The sequence below is a fragment of the Poecilia mexicana genome, unplaced genomic scaffold, assembly GCF_051168715.1.
Source record: "Poecilia mexicana isolate PSO_F unplaced genomic scaffold, ASM5116871v1 scaffold_3, whole genome shotgun sequence".
Lineage (NCBI taxonomy): Eukaryota > Metazoa > Chordata > Actinopteri > Cyprinodontiformes > Poeciliidae > Poecilia > Poecilia mexicana.
Window position 1 is genome coordinate 7,146,018 of NW_028263372.1, and position 12,311 is coordinate 7,158,328.

General features: G+C 37.9%; 1 long non-coding RNA gene across 1 annotated transcript; it reads right to left on the bottom strand.

Moving 5' to 3' along the window:
* Positions 1 to 5,358: 5,358 nt before the first annotated feature.
* LOC148160155 (uncharacterized) lies at positions 5,359 to 7,302 on the bottom strand. The gene is made up of 3 exons (XR_015762476.1): positions 6,756 to 7,302; positions 6,297 to 6,409; positions 5,359 to 5,657 (listed from the first exon to the last, which is right to left on the bottom strand). It is a non-coding gene; the product is annotated as an uncharacterized LOC148160155 (long non-coding RNA).
* Positions 7,303 to 12,311: the final 5,009 nt, after the last annotated feature.

Here is a 12,311-nt window from a genome sequence, read left to right on the forward strand (position 1 = left end):
TTTTCTGCAATGTTTAGAGGTTGGCAAAAATAATCAACATCTAGCTGGGGTCTATCCTTTACCATCACAATACAGAGACACTAGAGAAAAACAACCCATGAGAAACACATTCACTCCTAATTTGGCTGGTTTTATGTCCTGTATAAAAGACAAGTTTTTGTTCTGTTGACTTATCCAGAAATCATTTGCTGCATTCTTGTTGGTTGTGCAGGAGGATCCACTTCTGCTTTTCAAAAAATGTTCGGTTGTATAATTGCGCATCTGTTTGGAGCCGTTTTCACGTGCGAGTGTAAACATTGAGCTGGGGGGGGGGCGGGCATGGGCAGAAGCATCTTATATGGATTTAAAGTGACAAGACCCCTTAAAACAGCTCATTTTGAAAGAACCTCAGAATATGCAGGACTGAGCTCCTTAAATTGTGTTAAATCATGTAATGTAATGTTCATTTATATCAAAGATGTTTTTTATATTTCATAGACTTATTCCAACCTGTTCAGGGAATCATAATAAGTCACCTTTGACATTGGCTGGCTAGTATGTGTATTTTCAAGTGTCGACTCACCTGACTGCCATGGATAAAACTACTCCTATATATCCTCCAATCGCATTTCAGTTTTTTCAATGGCACTTCCTTCTGTCAAGAAGGAGAATACTGTGCCATAGTTACAGCTAAAGGCGGTTCAGTGAACTATAAGAGTGGTACTTTTTTGGGCAATGTATTAGGTTATATGTATGCAGAGAACGTTGATGCCTGAATTAAGTGTTATATCTGCCTGAATCAGATGCACAAAACTCAGAATGCACAAATGCAAAGAACACTCAGCTTTATTTTCCACTTATCACTACAATAAGCTCCCTTTCTGATGCACTGAATGGATTCTGCTGTCTGAATTCAAACAGCCTGCGACCTGCAGAATTATCCAGCATGAACCTAATTTGAATACCAGGCTGATGAGAGCCAAGTGTCTAATCAATTGACAATATAATTTTTAATAGGGTGATTCAAAACAGAGTGGGGTGGGGGGGACAACTGTGTGCCTTTTTATTCCGTCCTAATATTTCATTCCTACTTTCAGCCGTTGTGTATGTTTTGGTATTTATTCAACTGGTAGTAATTTTAGTTATGTTAGAATGGAAAAGCTAATACTAGAAAAGCTGCTTGTGAAATACTGAGCTTTTAATGGATGAAGCTTCAACACATGAGTTCTGAACTGGGTTAACTAGCATCTATTTGACTGATTTTTGGAGAATAACTTGCCCAGATGGACACTTTATGTTCTTGGAATTCTCCAGTGGATGCCATTTTGCACAGACTTCTTCTTAATTGAATCATGAATGCTGGTCGTAATTATGCTCTTGAAGTAGTTTTAATATGCTGGCCGCTCCTGTGAAGGTTTATCACTGTTCCGTGTTTTTTTTCCATTTGTTTTTTGCTGGAATGTGAAACTCTTAGAAATGGCCTCAACTCTTTCCAGGCTAATTAACGTCAATGAATATGTTTCTCATCTGTTTTTTTTTTTATTTCTTTAGATGGGTATATATGTTGTTTTTGAGATCTTTTAGGGTGTGTTCACACCAGGCATGTTTAGTCCACTTTAATTGTTTGCCTAGAGTCTGGTTTGTTTGGGGAGGTGTGCATGCTTTTGGCTAAACACAATCGAAGCAAATGCCCTTGACTATAGCTAGTGGGATAAATGACTTGTGGTCCTTTGCCAACGACAAAAGAGAAACCGCTGCAGTTTCATGACATATGTGAAGATCTGTGTAAATTTTGGTCCCCAATCGAACTGACACTATCGAACTATCAGGTGTGAAAACGCCTCTTACCTTTCTTCATGTTGTCAGGCTGATTATGTCTCACTTATTCCTTTATTTTCCAAGTCTGGGGCCTGGATATGACTAGTGACAAAAAGTTAAAAATGAAAGAAATATATAAGAGGGCAAGTCATTTTTTTCAGTGTTTTATAAAGAACAATTAATTACTAAACCTACATTAATGTTTCCATCCTATTTAAACCTATTAAAGTGTCTAATTTGTTCCAGTCATGTAAATGAAGCTGCCTTCATCTTGTCTTCTTTCAACAACTTTGTCTTTACAATAAAACAGGATTAAGACCAGTAAAGTAACCACCAATACTTCCTTTGTCACTAGAAGGCTGTTTTTTTTCTTTCTTTCTCAGTTGCCAACCAGCAGCCAGCGCCTATGATGAATGTGCATATGTCAAGACTTCTTTTGGCAGGGTCTTGTCTGACATGTCTGGAAAGTTCAATTGTATTCATGCTAATCAGTGTTCCATTCAAATGAGTGCATTAGAATTGCAAATTACTATACGTACTTTATAAGCTCTACTATATTGGCTTAAGTGTGGTTAAAAACATCAAGGTGTCTTTTTTCTTATTTCAATGCAAAGGATGAAATCAGCTGTGACTTTGTGCATCATAAGATAAAGGATATTAAACACTACACCGAGTGACTTTGTGGATAAAAAGCCCTGCTGAATCTAGGCGGAACAGCTGTCAGATTTTACTCCGATTAAGGACAAAGACCTTTTGGTGAGGATGAACTCTCAGTCACCAGTCATGTCATCACTATTCACTTCAAATACCCGCCTAGATCAACCTGTTAACACTCCGCCACTTTGCAATGTCTCATTTCGAGTACTCTAAACTGTGATGGATAGAAAAAGACAATTCCACTTCAGATTGCCTGTTAATCACTTTGGCATTTTTCTCCCGATGTGCCAAATATTTCTCAGTGTTCAGAATTTTCATTTGCATGCTAATGAAGGTGAAGGGCAGAAGCCACTAATTACAGTCCAGTAAAGGCCTGCCTAATGGTCCACTAAAGACATAGCATGGCTGAGCCCATAATTCCATTATGCAAATGCATAGTCAGGAGTAGAAAACCCACAGTCATTGCAAACTAGACCCACTATTGCTGAACTCATTTGCATTTTGAATGTAAAACTCCACACCCCTCATTGTATCTTCCATTGATAACAGCAATACACATATTATATAAAATGCAGCTTTTCTTAACTCTTAGCTATGATATGGCGGTTTCTGTTCTTGTTACAGTTTAAAGGATGTTCCCTGCTTTGATGAGATGATAATTTAGCAATAAATTACACAATTAGTGTCACAGTGACAGTGGCTATTTTTCCAGTAATATGAGCACAGCACAGCATTGTTGCCTCACAGCTCTTCACAAAACGGTTTTATGATTTAGCTTAAAGACATGTCTTTGGTTCCATTGCCTTGGTCTTTCCTCAGTCAACCAACAATATATTTGAGCAACATATGCTCATGTAATTAAAGTGGCATCATAGACCCAGCGCTGTAGTTGTTGGTTATGTAGGAGCAACAGATTGCACATTCCCCCATTTCACATCTGCTCATCAATTCGACTCTAGCTAGCTCTGTAAAGATAAGCAGTAGTAGGTTGACTTGAACTTATGCTAATTTGATCCTTACACAGAACACATGGCAAGGCTTCAAAATGTCTTGCAAAAGTGTCTAGCTTGGATGTTTTCTCACTATGGATGCACTATCCACTTTTTTCTTTCTTTTTTATTTATTTATTTATTTATTTTTTTACTTCCGATACTGATCTAGATATCTGCGGCTTAGTATCGGCTGATGTAGATCAGATACTGAAAAAACAGTATTGAATTGACTTAAAACTATACGACTGTGAATGTTAACATGCTAATGCATGCAATTAATCTCAAAGTTTTAGTAGAAACGTTTCAGTAGACATCTCTGTTTTTGATCTTGAAGTTTCACAGAATATGTTTTAATTCCTCACTCTGAGATTATCAACATGTTTTTAATTGATGGATTCAGGACACGAAACAGTGGTACAGCTGTAACTAAATTAAGTACCAGAGCGCAACAGACAGTACAAAAACGCAACTGATATAAAATTAGACTTTGTCAATTATTTTATTAGTACAATAAACAACTGAACACAAAATGACAGTAGACATGAAACAAATCTTGTACAGAGAGACAGTGGAGTATTATTGCATTGAAAGATGAATAGAAATATTAAAAAGGTTGTAAAATGATTTATAAGTTTAAGTCCGATTCATGTTTTAAAATTAAAACAACGAACATCAACAAGCGTAAGGGTCGACTAAAACTACTAAATCATCCAGTTAGTTTTTTGGAAGTTGTTTCCAAGCAATAAATATGTTCCCAGATAGCACAGAATGATTGAAACAACATTGAATCAATGTCAGCCAGAAACACTGAATCAACGTTGAACGCTGACATTGAAACAACATTGAAAGTGGTCGGTGACTTGTATGTTGAATCAACGTTAGGGTTTCAACCATTACTGACATTATATCAATGTTGAGTCAACCATCATCTGAACGTGGATCTGCATCCGGATTTCGGTTGATTCTACATTGAATCAATGTTGATTCAACACTCATTTGACTGTGGATCTGCATGCATATTTGTGTTGATTCTACATTGAATAAGTTAGGAATCAATGGTGATTCAACCATCATCTGAACGTGGATCTGCATGCATATTTGTGTTGATTCTACATTGAATCAATGTTGATTCAACACTAATTTGACTGTGGATCTGCATGCATATTTGTGTTGATTCTACATTGAATAAGTTAGGAATCAATGGTGATTCAACCATCATCTGAACGTGGATCTCCATGCATATTTGTGTTGATTCTACATTGAATCAATGTTGATTCAACACTAATTTGACTGTGGATCTGCATGCATATTTGTGTTGATTCTACATTGAATAAGTTAGGAATCAATGGTGATTCAACCATCATCTGAACGTGGATCTGCATGCATATTTGTGTTGATTCTACATTGAATCAATGTTGATTCAACACTCATTTGACTATGGATCTGCATGCATATCTGTGTTGATTCTACATTGAATCAGTTAGGAATCAACGTTCATTCAACCATCAGCTGAACGTGGATCTGCATGCAGATTTGTGTTAATTCTACATTGAATCAATGTTGATTCAACACTCATTTGACTATGGATCTGCATGCATATCTGTGTTGATTCTACATTGAATCAGTTAGGAATCAACGTTCATTCAACCATCAGCTGAACGTGGATCTGCATGCAGATTTGTGTTAATTCTACATTGAATCAATGTTGATTCAACACTCATTTGACTGTGGATGTACATGCAGATTTGGGTTGTTTTTATATTGAATGAAAGCTAAGGATTTATGTACATTTTACGTCTGATAGGTCTACATCATAACATGCCACTAAAAGTTTCTTCACTGGTGTTAAACACTATATTATTGGCAGATGATGCGTAAACTGTGTACAAAAGTTTAAAAATGACAACATGGGTTTGATTTAACATTTTATTTAAGAAAAGAGGGACAGATCTTTAAACATATTTGATTCCTTTTTGACTGTCAAAACAACAGTATGTTGTCCACAGAAGAACAGAATCCATGAAGTTAAGCTTTGTACTGTATGAAGTAGGGAAACAGTACAAGTTGTGGTAACCCCAGTTTGACTCTGGTTGGCGTCACTTTGATTCCTTGCGATGTCTTCCTCTCATTCTGGCGCATAATGAAGCCACTTCTTGACAATTTTGCTGCAGTCCTCAAGAGTCAGCTTTCGGTCAAACTGCAGAGCAACAGCTGAAAAAAATAAAAGTGAGGAAGGTGCCAGTTAGAAATATGATAAACATTTGAAAAGTTCTGAAACACAATGAAATATTAAACAGTGTACTGGTTACAGGTCTGAGAACAAATACAAACCATATAGTTCCCCATGTACACTCACTGTTAAATTAATATCTTAATCTTTCATTAATATTTATCTTAATGTTTACATATACAACTGCATTTACCCATCAAGCTGCAGTATAGTGTAGGATTTATGATATTGATATTAAATCAATATTTAAAATAAAGGGCTGTTTATCAGAAAACCTAACAATAAAACTCAGGGAGGATCAGGTTTATTTAACACACCAGAGACAAATAAATCAAACAAAAGGTGATTTATAGTGTAGTTGGAAAAATTATAATTTATACAGAATAAACTTCCATCAAATAGCTGGTTCAATCTTCCATCAACTACAAATATTTCCAAATAAGTTGATTAAATTCCTTAAAAAGTGTCTATATGCTAATAAAGATCCCACACAAGTAACAATAGTCCAGTTCAATTTAACCAGTTACCAATCCAAGGATCAACAGACTGAATCAGTCATTAGCAGGTTTAGTTCAGTGTTTCACCTGCCTTACATGTTAAGTGTTTCCCTTCTGCCTCACCTGGATTGAATCTGTGGATGATTAACAACCTTCTGCACTTCTTGATGGCTGCAGACGGTCATGCAATCATCCAACTCAGCTGTTCTGGTACAGAGGCTCATTTAAGCACGACCCTAAGCATATCATAATAAAAAGTTAAAAACAAGTGATTACTATCACAACAATTTAAAGCCCACCTGGAGCAGCCAGCCTTACACTTTCTTGTCCACCACATGCTCTCCCAGACCAAACAATAGGCCCCGCCCTATTTTAAAAACTCAAATCCCACAAAATCTCGCAGGATTTCATACTTAGGCCTGGAGTGGTGGGTAGGATGAAAATAATACAAAAGGAGACATGACCTCAATTATTAAAAATATCCGTTTTGCCCCAAAATAACCAGGATTACTATGGGCACAAAACAATGCCCTTATTTTTCAATAAACACGTTTAAGATCAAAGTAATATTGAAAAACTTACCATAAAAGTGCTCAGCGGAGAATTCAATTCAGAAGCCGGTAGCAAACAAGCCAGCAGCAAAGTGGCTGTTTGGTTGGGACAAACCACAAGTGTAAAATTGGGGAGGTGGACTGTACAACTCCTAGTACAGACTTGTAGATGTTTTTGTGTCAACACATTATGCACAGTCAGTAATAATATTTACAGACAAGTAAGAAAATGTACAGAAAGGAATCACAACCCACTGTTCTCAACATGTAGTGCTTAATTTGAAACATGATTAACCCCCACCTAGTAATAAAATGTTCTGACCCAGAGCTCAAGGAGGGGGAGGGAAGAAGGGATGAGAGGGGGTAAAGAGGAGAAAGTTGGGAGGAGCGGCTGGGTGGGGGAGGTTTGGGAGGGAGTAGGGGGAGATGAGGAGGTGATGAGGGCTGCAACAAACTGCCCAGATTGCACACAACGGTAAATAAACGTTGAATTATAGTTAGAATGGTTGATTTTTGGTTGAGGTCAACAACTGACGGTTGATCAACCATCAAACAACCATCCAGCTCCAGCCAAGTAACCAATGTTGAAACTGTGTCATTGAGTCAATGTTGTTTTGTGGTTGAAATCTAATGAATGAAATGCTAATGTCTGATCAACGACTGATCAATGTTGAATCAATGTCAGCTGGGAAGGGGGTTGGGCGTTTGAATGGCAGGCGGTGGTGATGGGTGCAAAAAACACCTGAACACTTTGATTACTAGTTTTTCCCCAAACCTTATCCTCAAGGCAAACTGACCTGCATGCTTTCAGTTCAGCAAAACCCCGTTAATCAGACGTCAATTAATATCATGTGTGTTGAATTAGGGAAATGCCTAAAACTTGTAGGGCCTGGAGGACCAGTGCTGAAACACACTGGATTCGACGTTGGCATTTCATTTATTTGATGTCAACCACAAAACAACATTGATTCAATGACACAGTTTCAACATTAGTTAATTGGCTAGAATTGAATGGTTGTTTTATAGTTGATCCACCATCAGTTGTCGACCTCAACCAAACATGCAACCTTTGTGATGATAATTCAACATTGAATTAACATATTTTCCAACAAGCCAACAGCGAAGCAGCTGTGTGTTTGGGACATCCCACTCATGTAAACGGTGGGGGTGGACCTCTCCACTCCTTGTAGTAAGTTGTAGATGTTTTTGTGTCAATATATCACACACACACAGTCAGTGAGAATTGTTATGAACAAGTAAGAAAATGTACAGAAAGGAATCAGCACCCACTATCCTCTACAGTGGTTAATTTAAATGTAATAACCCCCGCTCAGTAATAAAATACTCTGACCCAGAGCGCTGATGAGGAGGAGAGGAGGGGAAGGGGTGCATCTGACATTGATTCAATATTGATCAGATGTTGATCAGGCATCAGCATTTCAGTCATTAGATTTCAACCACAAAACAACATTGATTCAATGACACAGTTTCAACATTGGTTACTTGGCTAGAGGTGGATGGTTGTTTGATGGTTGATCCACCGTCATTTGTCGTCTTCAACCAAAAATCAACCATTAATCAGACTTCGGCATTTCAGTGATCAGATTTCAACCACAAAACAACGTTGATTCAATGTCACAGTTTCAACGGTTTGATTGGATGGTTGTTTGATGGTTGATCCACCGTCCTTTGTCGACTTCAACCAAAAATCAACGATTCTAACTATTTTTCAACGTTGATTTAACATCATGTGCTATCTGGGTTTTAGGTTATTTTAAATCTGATTGATCAGAACACCCTGAGGAAGGACTTGATCTATTTTTAAAGAAGATAAAATGAAAGGAGAACCTGGATTCTCTCTCACTATAACGCTAAAAACAAAGTAAAAACAGGTTCCAAGCTGTCTATGACAGATAAAATAAAAAAAAAAAACACAGAATCTTTCTGTATCTGACATAACCACACATATGTAAATGACATGTAAATCCCTCCACATTTGCCTGCTTAATAGTGATTTGTAGTCAGGGTAAGGCAAATTGAGATTGTGTCTAATCCACTAACGCTCACCTCCCACTCGCTGAAAAATTCAAAGGAAATACTTTGCAGTGAGACTTTCGTTTTTTATTTTCTCCCTTCAGAATGACTCCTATCATTGGCACTAAGACAGAGTATTATCACCAGAACGTCAGGTAAGCAAGAGTCAGATTTTTTTTTTCTTTTTCCATCCCAGAAACTTCGATAAGATCAGAGAATGTGTAATTTATGAAAAGGCTTTGGGGTGCAAAGGTGCCAGCCTTGGTGGATTAATTTCAAAGCTGAGGCAATTTGCACTTGTAATTGGTAATGAAGGAGCTATTTGCTTGCATTTTCAGGGCTTGTTTGCTCCACAACTTGATTTACATAATTTTATTAGGGAAATAAGCAAAGATGCGGCAACTCACTTGCCAACACTTACCCAAATTGTCCTTATGGCTCTCTGCTTATAGCACTCAACGGCAACATTCAAGTCAGATCTTGAGGAAGTCGTTGGCTCGGCGGCTCGGCCGGCGCTCTTACATCAGCCTGTATTTGCCTCTGAGCGTTCATGATTGGCCACTCGCTGGTCTCCATGTGAAAAAAAAACAAAACAAAAAATACAAAAACACAACAGATGACTAAAAAGAGCAGCTCCCCCCGAGCTGCTTTGGTACTGTCACTGAGAGGCAGTGGAGTGTCTGTCTGATGTGCAGCAACCTGCCAATGATCACAGTTTCTCTGGGGATATACAGCAGCACAGCAGGTGACAATCATTTAAAAAATGTTGGCTCGGCTCTCGATTTCTACATCAAAGACGGAGAAACAGGACTAATCTCTATTCAGGTCTTGCTTCTGGCGTTCGCCGTGCAGTTACAGAGGGATCTCTCGGGCCGCGGATCACTCCCTTCCCTGAATTACAAGCCAAAATGAGAGTTAAAATACAAAAAGAAAAAAAAAAAAAAAAAAAACCAAAAGAAACTGTCTGTTGGACAGGCTTTTTGCCCATAATGTAAAAATATCTTGCAGTTTCTTGTTATAATAAGAACCCACAGTGCAACAGTACTATAATGGAGTACTTATGTTCTGCTTACAAAGGGATCCAGGGAGCCACAGCAGTTTGTAATAAGGCCCTATGGTAAGCTACAGGAAGCACACAGCTTATTATGCTGTAGGCAGAAATGCCCACCGCAGAGATGCTTATGGGCGGTGTACAGGTTGGGTCTGGGTTATGGTGTGAACGATGTGGTGCTTGGTGTTTAGGTGACTAAAATTAGTCTGAATATTTGCTAAAATGTATATCAAAATTTTGTTTGCTTATACATCCATCCATTGTCTGCACCTGCTTATCAACACAGAGTTGTAAGAGTGAGAGGTGGACATGTAAACAGTCCAGCTCAGAGACACACGGCACAAACTCACATGCACATAATAATACCAGAGAGCTAAATTAAGGGTGCCTTTGCCATTTTGTAGCTTTGTAACTTGATCATTTTACCCCCTTATGGTACAGAATGAAGCTAAGTCCACACAGAAATGAACACAGTAAATTTTAGTTTAAACGGTTAAGAAAAAATATGCGTCTACAAGAACCCTGTAGTAGGTATGCCAGGCCAATCGGTGGCGCTGTAACACTGCCTAAAGAACCCAAAATCACGTGCTTCTGCACCAGCGCTCATCATCAGTCATTAGAGGAAATGTCGTTGTCTTATTCAGGCGTTGGAGTGATGAGCCCTGTAAATTTTGGAGCAGCTATATATGCAGTGTTTTTGGGAAATTGGAGTTTGCGATTTTACGAAAGCTGTGGATTCCACTCTTTCGAATGGCAAACTAGGCAAACTGAACTTTAGATGAGTTTTTTTGACGATCTTAAGTTTTTTGCCGTGTTTCCACTTGGCAAATTTATTTTCGTAATTCCAATTTACGCAATTTTATTGTCAGTGGGAACCCAGCCAGTGTCCACTCTATGATTTCACATGGCCTCACAGCATAAAGCCGGGTTGCAATCAATCCCAGTCGATTCCACTTTATCGTAAAACCACGAATATTGACTTAAGCATATTTTGTAGCAAGGACATTTCATTGTTTCCCCATGAACTATTTTAGATGCAAATAATTCAAATAGTTCAAGGAGCTGCTGCAATTAGTTTAGCCATTTTTCTGTATTAGTTCACAACTAGAAGACAAACATTGATTTTTACCTATACAAGTGGAAGAAGTGAATCAGATTTATTTGACTTTAAACATTCCCATTCTGTGCTGTGTGCTCTGTGATGTAAAACTTTGACAATGTAGTACCAAACAACCACTTAGAAATCCTTTCTCTTCCTCGCCTGTTGACATCTGAATTGAAATAGAAAGAAAAAGAACTGCTTAACTTCCTAACCTCGCCGTTGGTCTAAAATAGCACAGGACATGGTATTGTAATTATAGTCAGAATCAGCAAGGGAGAGATGACTCTGTGTCTGAAGCCAAAAGTCTAAGACCCGGCACATCTGCTTTGAAAGACAAAAGAAAAAACACTCAAACTTTTCTTTCCAGTCCATATGGCCAATTAAAGAGAAATCCTTTGTGAGTTTAGCTTTAATTATTTCTCTAACGCTCTTCCTCTCTCCATGAATGAAATCATTTTACCGTAAAGGACTTCTAATCAAGGAAAAAAAAGAATGTCATATTATAGCTATTAATGGCTATTCCCCTCTCCGGTGGAAGAAAGTTTTCAAGTGCAGATGTGCTTTGCTGCACCTCACTCCAGGCAGATGTTAAGGGAAAAATAAAGAAGAACACTTGTTGTGCAGGCATGTATGGAAATGCGTTATGAATAAATAAACTGGCTGTCAAATGCAACACCTTTGAGTGCTTTTACAAAGCGGCTCTGTTGATGTGAATAAATGATTGTGGTTATCGGGACCAAAACATGCAGTAGAGAGAGAGAGAGAGGCCTGCAGCGAGTGTTCACTTCGTTATCCCCCTACACAACCAGCACAACGGCTCCTGGGGGACCGTGCCATATCCAGACCATCTAAAAAAATAAATAAAAAAAATCCCACACAGGTATTTGGAGTCACACAGCAAGTTATAGGCATGATTTCCATAGATTGCATAGAATCTCCTTCATCCACAACAGCTCTGCTTTTATGTTCCATTCTTTTCTGATTTTTGTGGAGCTTATCCTGACATAGTTGGTGTAAAAAAGCACAAAAGCGTTCCGACAGCTCAGCTTCATAATACTGACTGTGAAAACTAAATTCTCAGTGAGTTTGCCAACTGTTGGAAGAATTAAAGAGAATGAAAGGAATTTTTTTTTACATATTATTCATTGCTTTCCAAATTCCCCTCTGCCTCAGCAATCCAGTTTAACACCTGCCTTTTAATATACAGCTGAAACTACATATTTACATACACCTCGTGAAAAGACATTAAACCAGACTTTCCTGTTTTTAATAATTTAAGGCCACTAAAAAGAGCTAAAAAACCGCAATAATTACAGTGAGGGTTTTTTGTTTTGTTTTAAAATTTGTCACTTTTTAAAATTTTTACATTTACATACACAAAGTTCTCACTTTTTCTTTAA